This window comes from Falco cherrug, chromosome 8 (assembly GCF_023634085.1).
Source record: "Falco cherrug isolate bFalChe1 chromosome 8, bFalChe1.pri, whole genome shotgun sequence".
NCBI classification, from domain to species: domain Eukaryota; kingdom Metazoa; phylum Chordata; class Aves; order Falconiformes; family Falconidae; genus Falco; species Falco cherrug.
Genome location: NC_073704.1, coordinates 26732555 through 26746186, shown reverse-complemented (window position 1 = coordinate 26746186; position 13632 = coordinate 26732555). Strand labels below are relative to the sequence as shown.

The window sequence follows — 13632 nt, the reverse complement described above, 5'->3', positions numbered from 1 at the left end:
TTTATTTGTTTTCCTGTCTTTTATGAGTCAAAGCTGAGTTGCTTTGAGGTTTCTTGCACCTTCTCATTGTGAGCTTTGATAGAGAAATGTTGACATACCTGATCCATAATGCCAGTGATCTATAGGGAGATATTTGCCTTTATTGAAAAGCATCACTCCAGGCCAGGAATTTGGATTAGAATGTGGCCAAGCATTAAGGAAGCATCTGGTGGCACATGAACTAGATTAATCTGCCATAGCCTACATAGATGGTACCTGCTTTGGTACAAAGATTATGTTCAAATTTCTGTTTATATTTCATTCAGCATGCTGATGCCAGTGCCAGTATGAGCCTGTAGGTATTACAGGAATGCAGGTCCTAAAAAAAAGTGGGTTTAGCATTCATTCTTAGGATCCTTCATGCTAAAGTTTCATTTTCTGCTGACCAGGAACAGTTCAGACTGTCTTTCTACATTTTCTACACCAAAGAACTTCACCAAGTCTTTCAGTCAAGCTAAATTATCTGTTCTTGAAAGACAGAGGGCTTGAAATGTAAAGAATTCAAGTGACAGATGTTCCAAATTTCCTATCAACTGTTTTGTTCCACTACAGTTATTGTCAGAAAGAGCCATGGATCAGATAGGGAAGGTCTTGGTTTACCTAGAGATCTTGGAATAGATTTTGTGCTTATGCTTTCTAGGGGAGAGGCACTCCTGACTGCTCACCATTCTGTCATCATTGTCATTGCCAGCTTATCATCATCACCAACTCCTCATACACTAGGAAAACCCCAAAACTTTGATTTCTGGACATGCTATTGTATTGCCTGGATATGCCATATAAGCCCATTTTCTCCTCCTGTGGCCAGCCCTGGAGAAGAGAAAGACCTTCTCCAAAAAGATAATAGAGTTGCTGGTTTCGTTCCTAAAAGAAAGGCTTGTGTTTTTTGTCGTCATCGCTGCCACGTTTTGTTCCCATAGCACTGTCTGTGTGTATGTGGATGTGATTCATTACCTACAGACACTAAAGCCTATACCCTGTGCTACAGTTTGTACTTGAGCTGCTTCCCTGTAATAGAACGAATAAATATCTCAGATCTGCCTCTCAGTGGGTTCAAGTTAGTGTCCAAATTGTTTGGCTTTCGCCCATCTCCAAGGACCTATCAATTAATTTAGAAAAACAGTGTTGACAAAAACATGGAATATTCCATTGTGAGCAGCAGTCAATGCATGTTCTATATTTTAACGAAGACTGATGTCTTACATTTCCATGTTATACAAGGAAGCATCCACAAATGTATGGTCTTAGAAGTTATATAGGAAAAGCAGAGGAATAGATCATTCCCATCAAGATAAAAGAGCAAAATTTTAAAAATGCCAGCTGTCTGTTGTACAGTTGGAATATGGTTTGCCTGATGTTTTCCTGCAAATCCTGAGTGACTGGAGTGCCACACACAAAATCAAATAACAAAACAGTTAGTAAGCTTATATATTTTCTACATTGTCTATGCAAACAAGGCATGATCATTTCAATTTTTTTGCACATGCAAATCTTACAGCATAATAAAACCCCAAAAGAAATGAATGTAAAATATATTGGCTGCAAGCAGTTGTGTATCAGATTTAGACATTACCTGTGAACAAGATATTTAATGGAAAATTTCTTGTAAATCCACTCTTTTATTATGTAAGTTCATTAATTAGTTCCAGAATCTCTCAGGATTGGTCTCTGTTTCATCAGCTTTCACAAGTATAAAACAGAACCCTCAGTATTCAAATCAAACCCCGTTTTGCCACTAAACCATCCCCACTTGAATTTCCTCGACAATTCTTTTTTTTTTTTTGTCATCTTTTTTTTTCCCTGCTTATCTGTTCTGCTACTGGTTCCTTTCTCCTCCCCCTTTTCCCCAATACCCCAAAGAGCAATACTCTCTCAGTGTTTCTGCAGAATCTCACAAACCATGTTAAAACTCTCAGATCTGCCAAGGTTTCTTTTTCTTTTTTTAAAAGGCAAACAACTCCCCTTCCCTTTTTTACCAGTGATGATGAACACTCATTTTACAGAATTAGCCTCTGAAAAAGCCAGAACTCCCCTGACTCTGGCTTTTGAGGGAGACAAACTGTGCCCCTCCATGGAAAGAGCTCCCTTGAATGTACCACTCTAGACAAAGAAATTTGGGAAGATTTGCCATATTTCCTGTGATTGAAGCTGAGTGCTTGTCTTTTCTGGTATTATATGGCAATAAAGTCCATACACTATTGTGGTAACGGAGGACTTTTCAGTCAAGCAGCAACAAGTATGACAAGGTATAATGAGATAGTAAGGAATAATTTAAAAGAGAAGAGAAGATGCAATTTTTTTTTTTTTTGCCACAGAAGTAGAACATTTAAAGGCTGAGGACGGTCATTGGGAAAGTTTAATTCAAGGCTGGATGTTTGCCTGAAGAATAAGTATTTCAAACTGGAATTAGATGAGAAGACCCCTACAGGCTGTATTAGGACAGAATAGCCTGTTCCAACACCTCGTGTAGGAAGTATGCTGGTTTTCCCGAACTATATCATGGCTTTCAGCTTTCTTTGGCTGCTATATGGCTAGATGCCAGCACAGCGGAAGAAAGGAAAAATATGTTCTTTTTCTTTCACTCTAGCTAGAAATCTGGTTTTGAGGAAAAGATCTGCTCCGCCTTTCATCAGGCTTGGTGTTGGGCCAGTTGATATGTGAGGGATGGTGGTATTCCATGTAGTGGCCTAGAGCAGAGGCCAACAAGGACATGTGCTCATTTGACTCTCATGGAGCAGATGTCCTCTGTGGGGCCTCATGGGATGATCAACTCTCAGGTGGCCTTTTCAGAAAACAGTGTGTTTTCCTTTGCTGATGCAAAGGTTTGGGTTCTTCTCTGTTCATCTCTTTCAGGTTCCCTCTACAAGGTCAGAGTCCAAGATGCAAGGGTCATTCACAGCTTTGCAGCAAAGTTAACATACAGGACCTGCTCATAAACAGCTCATTATCTGCATGATGATTTTCTGAATCATCACATCCAGCTTGGAATGGGAATCCTGTCTGAACTGGTTGTTTTTGGCAAATTGGAGGATCCCTTGTGACCAGGAGTGACTGGTTTCTTCCCTTTATTGCCCCCCACCCTATTGAACATAATACAAGATACTTTCCACCTTCCATTGTGTGGGGGGGTAAAGACGTGAAACCAAAGGGACTGGGAACTCTAGCCAGCAGCAACCCTAACAGAGCATAGCTCCAAGCAAAGTGATGTGGAGAAAGGACAGAAAATCTGCCGTTTGGGCAGCTCCCTTTCAGAGTGGCAACAACAGCAAAGAAGAAGCCAGATGAAGGGGCTGGGGTGGGAGAGATGGGCAAGAAGCCATGATGTTGGCTGGAGTGCATCCACCAAGTGTTCAAAACAGAGGCAGTTTTCAGATAGATCTTGAAAGGCACTGCAGTCCAGCAAACGTGTGTGTCAGTGGCAAAGGCTCTGGGAAACTGGGGATTTTATTTCCCGGAGGTTCTGAGAAACAGAAAAACAGTACAGGAAAGAAGAAAGAGACCCACCTGACGGTTTCTTTGCAAAATGTGGGAAAACACACTTTGTATCGAAGAAATACTTTATCTGTTCTGCAGTAGGCTAACTTGTGTCATTCTTGAGTTTTAAAAAATAAGAAAAGCTGGAAAATTCAAAATGAAGGGCTCTTTTGAACAGGAGAATCTTAATGTTTCAAATAATACTCATTTTTATCTTCTCAGATTTTTCATTAATACACAATGAGCACAAATGAACAGTGTGGTAAGGCCAAAAAGAAATGTGTAAACTTGCAAAAAAATCCCATGTCAAAAGGAAGGAGTCATTTTCTCTGAGGAAAAAAGAAATACAACATTTCCACAGTTAAAAAATGAAAAAGTTGATAAGGCAGTGTTTTAATCCTTCTTTGTATAACTGAAAAAGGGGGTGTTGGCAACACTATTTTTTCCCTTCTTGGATCCCAATGGGTGCCACAAGAAGCAATTTGCCTAGCCATGCTGAGAGGTGATAAATGAAACAGAGGAATTTCTTCAGATTTTGAGCCAGTGCTCTGTCATAACATGGACAATGCCATGGAGGTGCTGAAGTACTAATAAAAGAAGAGGAGATTCAGGCCTGCAGATGGTTCCCAGGATACAGTGAGCCAAGACGACTCAGTCCCATCAGAGACAAGCAGGAGATCTGAGTCAGTGAGGGTGGTAGAAAAGAATGACTACATCAGAGCCTCCCAATCACATGTGATGAGCCAGTTGGCAATATCAGCACAATTCGTCCTTTCCCTCCAAATACAGACACTTTGTGCATCCCTCACTGTGCAGGGGAGATGGACTGTTCTCCATCAAATACAGAGGAACAACATGAAAGTCCAGCTCTGTCAGAGCTGCTGCTGCCCACCTCCTTCCCATCACTTGCTCATCACCCCATGGGCAGGACTGGAGATGAAATAGCAATGGGAAGCAATAGACAGGGCTGCCTGAATGGAAACTGAGTGGCTGCTGGAGCTTCAGAGTGACCTTGGAGTAAAATCTTGTGTCTGTAATGAAGAGGTGCTTAATTAATACAAGCTCTCCAGAGTCATAGATATGACAGACAGTGGGTCCCTCCATGTTGTGGACATATGGGAACCAACACGTTCAATTAACCCCATGTTTCTGGACCTCATTGTGTGTGTAGAGCAGTTCCAGTGCAGAGGGTGGAAGGCCTTGGAGCAACCACTGCTGTCTTTCAAGGAGTACGTCCAAACCTCTGAAAATATTCACTGTGGAATGTTTGCTTCAGATATTGTCCTCCAACGCAGACTGCCTTACAGCATGGACCTGGAATAGTGGAAGGAAAAAAGAATTCTTTATTATATTGGGCTCAGATTGACGTCCCAGAAGCCAAGCCTATGTTTTGGTGCAGTAGGGAACATCCCCACTCATCATGAGGAAGATCACATGGGCAATGAATGGAATAACTGCCTAATATATGTCCTGCTCTTCTCAAAATTTAGGGAAAAGGTGACTGAGTGAGGAGGCATCATCATGAGGGAAAATTCCTGGCGTGTGGTTGTGTTCAGCCACCACTGGCAGCAGAAGCAGCCACCCACCCCATCAATCTAACTTGGAATGAGTCTGTATCATGTAACTTCCTTTCTCAGTGACAGTTCCAGGGTGAAAATCTGTAAGATTTCTGTGGACTACAGCAGAATCTTCAGCAACACCTAAATACTTTCAACAGGAGCCAAGCAATGCTCCAAGCATCCAAGAGTGTGAAACACCTTTGCAGTGGTACAAGTTTTTTGGGTGTAGAGGAATGAAGTCCATGTGTCTCATCAGCTGACACCCAGCAGGGGACAGGTAGTTTGCTGCAGAATTCTCCTTTGCTGATGATGAACCTGTGTAGCTGTGATACCACCATGTTTCACTGGAGGTGAAACACATCTGACGATGGAAAGAGTTGTAGGAAATACCTAGTGGGGAGAAGGTGGCCTGAACAGCACATTGAACTTCTGTAGGGGAGGAGCAAGAAGCAGCACATCCAAGCAAAACTATAAATTACACTTTGTGTAATAAATTATACTTTTGCTGACTCAAAACAGTCAAATAATTACAGAACTTATAACAATTCCCTCTCAAGGTCATGTTACTTAGCAGCTGGCAAAGTGGAGGCCCATTCTTGAAGCTTTGGTTCCCAGATATGACATCTGCCTTATTAACGCTAACTTCTTTTCTACGTGATACATTGAAAATATTGAGGATCCTCAGCCAGAATGTGCTGATTAAAAACTGAAGGGGCATTTTGCACGGTATGATTCACTATGCTTGGACAGTGACTAATAGTACATGTTGGCAGAACGTATGCAATTTGACAACAAAAAAGAATTTGCACCCATGATATCTTCCTCCAAGAATTCTCAAATTCAGGAAGGTCAGAAGTGGCAGAAATAGAGAATTCTTTTTAAGATGACACATAATCAGAAAAAGTGATTTGGTCCAGCATTACAGTATACTTTCAGCAGGACCAGGTGATCTGCTAGCTCAGGGACCACCGAGCCAGAAAGCCAACATTCTGTATCCCATGAAAAGGGGGTTGTCCCAGCCTGAAGAGAGACGGGTACACTACCCATTTCAGAGATTGCCAAGCTAAATGGACAGGCTGCTGCAATGAAGGCACCAAAGTTAGAAGAAATTATAGGGAGATAGCAATGAAGATGAAAATACACACACAAGAAGAAAAAACTTGTAGCCGAGGCCAAAATCAGGACACCAAGAGTTTTTCAGCTGATGGAGGAGTCAGATACAAGAGATGTTGAATGCTGAGATACCAGAGACCAGGCTGCTATTCAAAAGCATGAAGACAGGAACTGGATGGAAACAAATTCTTCACCTACAGTTACAAAGCAGCCAGCCACTAGAAGATGGTTAAAGAAACCCCCAGGATATTTGAAGCTGAACCATTCACAACAGGACTATTTGACTGGGTTTGTCTCCATCTTCTAGAGCTGGTGCTAGTGACAATGACTCATAAGCCAATACTGGGGCAAAGCACAACTGTAGCAGTTAAAAAGGAAAGATGGAGCAATCTGTGTGAAGCTTTGCAGGTGAAGTGCAGGCTGGAGCACAGTGGAAAAGATACGGGGAAGGTAACAAGAAAGAACACTTGGCTTGAGTGTAGCTTTGCTTGTGGTACCTCCGGGCTGCATTATATTAACAAACCATCACTTTCTTCTTGACATCAGTGGAACACTCTTGTGTTATTTTTCTCAAAATTTGGTGTATAAAGCCCATCCTCTAGCCTTCACAGACAGAAATCCTATACATCAGGGTCAAGAGTTCCAACAAGATATAGGTAGGATACTTCTCTGGGATGAGCTGGTTCTCCAACAGGTTAACACTGAATCCCCAGCTGGTAGGTAAGTCAGTAGATGAAGGTGAGAACATGTCTTTCATTAGACAAATACACTTTTTTCCAGGGACAAGGAAAGACCAGAAGTAATGCCCAGCACCCAGTGAGATCAACGGCAGCTTTGCCATAGACTTCATTGGTGCAAGATTTTCAGTCTTACTGTCCATCTGGACCTTGTTCCAGGCAGTTCCTCCTGGTCTCCAACCCAAAGCCCTTCCATGCAAACCATTCCATCAATCCTTTTTTGATCATTGCAGGCAACTAAGCAGAAGACTAGGCCATGTAATCTATGGCTTCTTTTCTATGGGGACATCTTTGTTATCCTGGCTGAGGTACCTGTGAGTGTCCTATCTCCTCATTCCTTCAGTGATCCCCACTAAACTGATGCCTATTCCTTTCCCATACCTGTCAAAAACTTCTCTGAACTGACTCTTTAGATGTATAGGGCCAGGTTAATCCAAGGCCAGACAAGGAAAGAAACTGGTAGAGCCTCCAGACACAACATGGTGCACTTGGGCAGAGTGGTGTTGGCAGGAGGAGATGAGGAGAACAGTCTTAGTCTTTTCCAGAAAATTCATACCTAAAGTATAGAGACACTTCTTGCTGATAGAGCAGTTTGTGCAGCACCAGACAGAATAAAAGCCTGGTCAAGGCTGGAACATACCCCTCACCTGCAGCTATCTTGGAACTTCTCTTTTCCTTTCTATAGCTTCACACACACTGGCACCAGAGATAATCAGAAGACAATGTCTTTTTGAGATTGATGGTTCCTCCTCCTTTCTGGTTAAAGGCCTAGGCTTATGGCTGGAGGTCAGCTGGGATCCAAGGGCAGCCAAGTAGCTCTTTCAATCCACAATGGGATGCAGCACCCATTTTAATAAAAGGGAGAAAGAACCTTTTCCTCTGTGGCTACAAAAGTTCGTAATTTATCTGACAGAGCACACAAACCCTGGTTTGCATGGGAAATGCTCTTTTCCCTTACACACGTGTTCCTTGTAATACTGCTGGGAGCTGCTATGTGTCTCCCTGAAATATCTATCTCTTATTTAAGTGCGGCAGGCTCTGTCAACACAGTGAGACAGAATGGAAGATGACTGGTAAAGCCCTCACCAAAGACAGCTGAGACAATGCAGCCAAACCTGGAGGAAGATAAAGAAGCTAAAACAGAATCCCACCTCCCCACCCCCCAGCATGATCGACTCAGACTGAGAAATCCCTGGCTACAAATCCCACTCCCCTTTTGCTCCACTTGTGACCTGGAAAATACACGTCTCCCTAGATCAGGCTCCAAAAGTGTCTCATAAAAAGCTCGGATCAAGGTGAATACTACTGCTAGAAGAGGAACTGTTTGCATGACTTTCATGTTATCATCAGCCCTCTGCTATGCTCCCCTCCCATTTGTCCCACAGGCTGCACAGACACAGATTCAAAAAAACGGATCATATCCCAAGAGCAAAGTATAGCAGACAGGTGTATACAGAAATAGAGGGACACAAGGATTACAGCTGGTTTTGTAGCTGTGGTTTTAATGAAATTCAGCTTCAATAAAAAGCTTAAGTGAACTGAAGTGGGGATGGAGGATGGAGCAAAAATTCTCAGTGTGTTTATGGATTACCTGTTAAAGGTACACTAACTGTGCCAACCCAGCATTAGCCGCTCACTCACTCTTCCACGAAGGTGGCTGGCTCAAAGGAGGGGGATCTAAAATGTTTCTTGAATCAGTGTGTTAAAATTCAGTATTAATTATATCCTGGCTTTGCTGACTCTCTTAGTTGTGGGGAGAGGCACCACTGCTTTGCTTCCAAATTCTAGTCAGAAATCTAATTTCCAACCATTTGTTCTTCCTCCTCAGTTATTTTTCTCTGGTGCCACACTTCCTCCTCAGTTCCTCTCTGATTTCCTTTCTCACCATCTGTCCCCAAACAGTACTGTTTGCCTCCTGTAAAAAAGATGCAAGTATTACCAATTTATGCTTAAATATCTTTTCTTCCTCTCTCTTTATAATATACTGAGTCATGGAAAACAGAGTTGGGAGTTGCCTTAAGGCAAGATTGCTTTTGCCTAAATGATTTGTCTAACCTCCTATTAAAACCATGCAGACATGGAGATTCCACAACTTCCCAAGGCAAATTTATTGCCTAAAAATAGACCCCTGTTTATCAAATAGTCTGAAACTATAATCTGTAGCAAAGGATTATATTATGTGCTCTACAGTACCAAGGCTGGGACAAAGAAAGAGGCCAAAATAATCTTCTGTATTCATTCCGGGGTCAGAAGAAGTCCTTAGAGCACAATCTTCTGGGTTTAGTCACAGCAAGTCTCCTGGCAGCTCTGGGTACTGAAGTGAAGCTGCTTGAGTTGGTTCTGATATGTATATGCAAGGCCCCACAGTAAACGAAAAAGTCAGTATCTTAGTTGCTGAGATTACAGCTCTGAGTTGTGGCTACCTCTTTCCACACTCAGACATCTACAACCCACACCTTCCTTGGAAATGAACTTGGGTTTCAGTTCCAGAGGAACAAAATCTGGGACAAGATGAGATAGGTTTTCTTGGAGATGACTGGCTTTGGTGGGCGGTTGGGATTACTTTTGCCTTAGCATAGAGAATTAGAAAACTTCAGATGATTTAGGAGTAAAACCAAAGCATTTTCTCTCTCCAGTGTTACAGTCAACTGAACTTTTCCCAGGTGAACACATTTCTAATGCCTCCTCCCACACCACACTGCTGGTTGAAAGCCCCAGCACTCCATGCACCATGGATCTTTGACCTTCATAGCAGCACTGGGGTTTTTTGTGCCTAGCATGAAGCAAGTCAAGAGTCAACCAAGGAAATGTGTACTCTGGTTGCATGTGCTATGAGGATATCAGCCCTCAGATCTGGTGTTCTGGCTTCTTCTTCTAAAAGAAGTTAAACCCAGATGCATATTTTCATAGAAAATGTAAATTACTCTAGCTCCTTTGTATACAATCCATGCCTTGCTTAGCCCAGGCTTGTGCGGCAGATCTAAAGAGCTTAGAAACATCTCCTCAGTTGGTGCCTGGGTCAAATAGACAACATGATAAAATGAAATCAAGTCCTGTCCTGTTCATTGGTCATAGCTGTGGTTCTGGAACAGAAAGTGTTGCATAGTCAATGGAAGTGAGCTGAGAGTGAAAAGGAAACATAGAGTCCCACCTTGCTTTCCTACCCACTATGTTGCTGCTGAATGGTACAATTTATTTGCTTGCATTACTCTCTTCTCCTCTGACTGCGATCCCCTCTGATCTTCAGACAGAAGACTGATGACTAATCAGGCGCACATGTTCCCCAGAGGAACATGTCACTTCTGTCTCTGGGTAATCTGGAGGTCTACTGAGGACAGAGAAGCTGGAAGCCATTTTGCACTGAACCGCCTAACCTTAGAGGATGTTCAGCAGTGGTGGCTCTAGACAATGGGTGACCAATGAGATCACAACAAGCCTCTAACTTAAAGGGTCTTTGCTGCCATCCAAGTGCTTCAAAAAGCTGTATGGCAGTCTGTACTGTTTATGAACGTATTTCTGTTTAAACAGAAGCTCTATGCTTATTAAAAATAATAGCTTTTGTCCTGTAAGCCATGCTTACCTCTTTGGCAAAGTCACTTAACCCACCCTCAATGAGGTGCAGGATTGCCTTTGGCTAGCTTACTTTATACCTTTTGGCTATGGAATGAGTGTAGGTTTCTAAGATAAAAATGATTAATACTTTCTTTGCACATACCTACCCAGGCTTTATTGCAACAATCAGTGATAGTGGAACCATTGACCTCAGTGGAGCTTTTTCCCATTTACTTCAGCCGTGAATTTGGCTTTCTCTTTCTATGCATGTAGAGTTACAAACCCGAGTTGCCTGAATTCACCTTGACTTTCATTGCTCTTAAATGAGCATCCATAAAGTGAATTTAGAGGAGTCAGTACATTGTTCTATCCAGAATAAATAATTAGGTCCTTTCACACAAAGGATCCGAAGAGATGGCAAGAGCTTAATGCTGCCTGCCTAGTAACAATTGTAACACATGCTGTCAAATGGTAATGATTTTTAGAATCACAAATTGAAGTTTCCATCCAGGAATTTCCTTTTCCAAACAAACACAGGATTCACTAGATAAATACTAGAGAATCAAAATTTTCATTCTTGTAATGATTATCCATCATTCCCAGACCACATCTTGCCATCAGTGCTGCTAAATCTCTAGCCTCCTGTCCCAACATGAAGTTGGATGAGAATATTTATGGCAGCTGTTAAGATAAGGCAAAAGGCGTCCAGCTGTGATTCTGAATGGCTCTTTGCAGCTGTACATGGCAGTGCTGAGATGGCCTTGATATGCTGCTTAGTGTTCCCAAATTAGCTCCCAGCAAAGAATCTAAGCCTGTAAGCTGAATGATGGTGAGTGTCTCAGTGTTCTAACTTTTACTTATCCTGGGAATTGAGGCAAATGTGCCTGGCTGCTTGGACTGTGAAAAAAACAATTTGCCATTGAAATGCGTCTGGCCTAATTATCTTGAGGCCAACATTCCTAGCTCCAGAGCGATGTGATCCTCCTAAGGGTGTGATCTCAGACATATCTCCTTCCCCATGAAAGGGGTACTGAGGATCTGAGCCTTATATAAATAACTGTGTACCACCCTATGCCTAATGCTGCTGGAAGGGGCTCTTTGGTATCTGAGAACCTGAACTCCATGAGGAAAAGCTGGCTGTCTGGCTGATGCCCAGTGCCAATCAAGCTTGCACAGGCTGGGAGGAATCTGGCACAGCTCATGACTGACCCTGAAGAGGAAGATTATTGCCTAGGAAAGGATGCTGTGTTGGGCCAATGATACATGGCCAAGTTTGATGAATTAATAGAATGAACAGGAGTTTATTTGGGTCTCTCTGGAATATTTTCACTCTGCAGACTAAGGTAGTTGCTTTCCATGGTGCTCTCAGCCTGTAAATTCCTTCTGGCTTGAACAATATTTTTATTATTATTATTTTTAATCACGTAGACTAAACACGATCCATACATCTCAGGGCTGCCCAATGAGGCCTTTCCCTTGCATTGGGAAAACAGGGCCCTTTGGACTGTTTATAGCCAGCTCAGTGCTTCAGTTCACTGAAATTAGCAGTGTTATTTTGGATCGGGGCTGCAGAGAATGTAGCTTAAGGTCAAAATCTGAGTGGAACAATCCTCAGAAGCTACAAAGACTAGACGGTATTTATTTGGAACGACAAGGCATATCTGAACATATTCAGACTTGAGCTGTCTGATCTGACACAGCTGAAAAATGTTCTTGTTCTTTAACTCCTGTCTGACAAAAGACTTACAGCTTCTCTGGCTTATCAACAAGGACATTGAGCTGTCTCCCTCCAATGACTCTTCTAATGACTTTCACAGGGTCACTGGGAACGTCTTCTGGTTACAGTAGTGGGACCAGCACAGGACATGTTCAATGATGAATAACTAGAACCTTAGGTAGAGAAACAGGGACTGAACATAGATGAATGAATAAATGGAAGCATGGGAGGTGAAGAGGAATGGAAGGAACAAGAGAGAAGTCAGTCCCCTCCACAATGCCTTCAAAAGGCTCTTTTTCTGCATAAAGCTAATGCCTCTGCCCCTCGCCCCCCACACTCCAAACAGCAACAAACAATGGAGGGAAGGATTTTCTATTCTATGATGCATGATACACATGGGTAAGAAATCATCAACAGAGTTTTACCTTGACATTATTATTCCTTGCCAGGTACTCCTCTGTGTTGTAATAAGGTCCCTGTATTTGATTCGGCACCATTTGTATAACTTCTGGGTATTATTCCAGCTCTGTAGCCAGAACACCTTAACAAGGACACATTAATTTCAGCTGCAGAAAACCTAACTTGGCTTCAAACTCTGTCCCTCTTCTTCACAGTGAATGGTCACAGACTGTTTGAAATAAGTGGAGAAGGTAGTCATTAGAAATACATCATATGTATGCATATGCATTAAATTCATAGTTACATACACCCACACACAATACATACCCTTGATAAGAAGTTAAACTACAGAACACCGATTTGTTCTCAACATCAGTTCAAGCACATCTTCTTCAGCACCAGTGATTCTGCCCTTTAAGTTTAGGATTCCAGAAATCCTACATCAGTCTTAGCTCCACCACAGTTTTACCAGACGACCTCAGAAAAACATTTTAATCTACAAGAATCTGCTTCCCCATCTGTGACACTTATTCCCAGCCTCCTGGGAGGTTTGCCAGGATACTGGATGTGCAAGAGTTGTTTAGTTTTTGTATGGGTACAGGATGCAGAGACCACTGTGACCTGCACCTCTCAGGGCTTTGCAGGTGAAACTTGGCTATGTTCACACCTCGTGGGAACTTCCAAACAGGGTGACGTTAGGTAAATTCTGAGTTCAGAACTGAATGGCAAAGGGGTTTCCTTCTTGTGGTCCATTATACATCCTTCAGCGCTCACTCCTACATTTTCCAGAGCTGTTCCCAGACTTTTATGAAAAACTCATGAAGTGGAAAGTGACACAGCAAAGCCGGCTGAATGATTTAATTTAAAAGCCCTTTAAAAACTCTATTACGTTAGAAACAGTCAGCAAGACAAGACTGCAGAAACTTTTTTTAAAGCTTTTCCTCTCCTCCTCTTCATTACCAGGAACCCTTCTTTCTCATATATTAACCCTCTCTGGTCCAGAAAAGCCTGGGCTAGAAACTCACAGGAAAGGAAAAACCAG

The 13632-nt window shown here is 42.4% G+C and overlaps 1 long non-coding RNA gene across 1 annotated transcript; it reads right to left on the bottom strand.

The window, feature by feature from the left end:
- Window positions 1-3110: 3110 nt before the first annotated feature.
- Window positions 3111-13146, bottom strand: LOC129736667 (uncharacterized). The gene is made up of 2 exons (XR_008733617.1): window positions 12918-13146; window positions 3111-4827 (listed from the first exon to the last, which is right to left on the bottom strand). It is a non-coding gene; the product is annotated as an uncharacterized LOC129736667 (long non-coding RNA).
- Window positions 13147-13632: the final 486 nt, after the last annotated feature.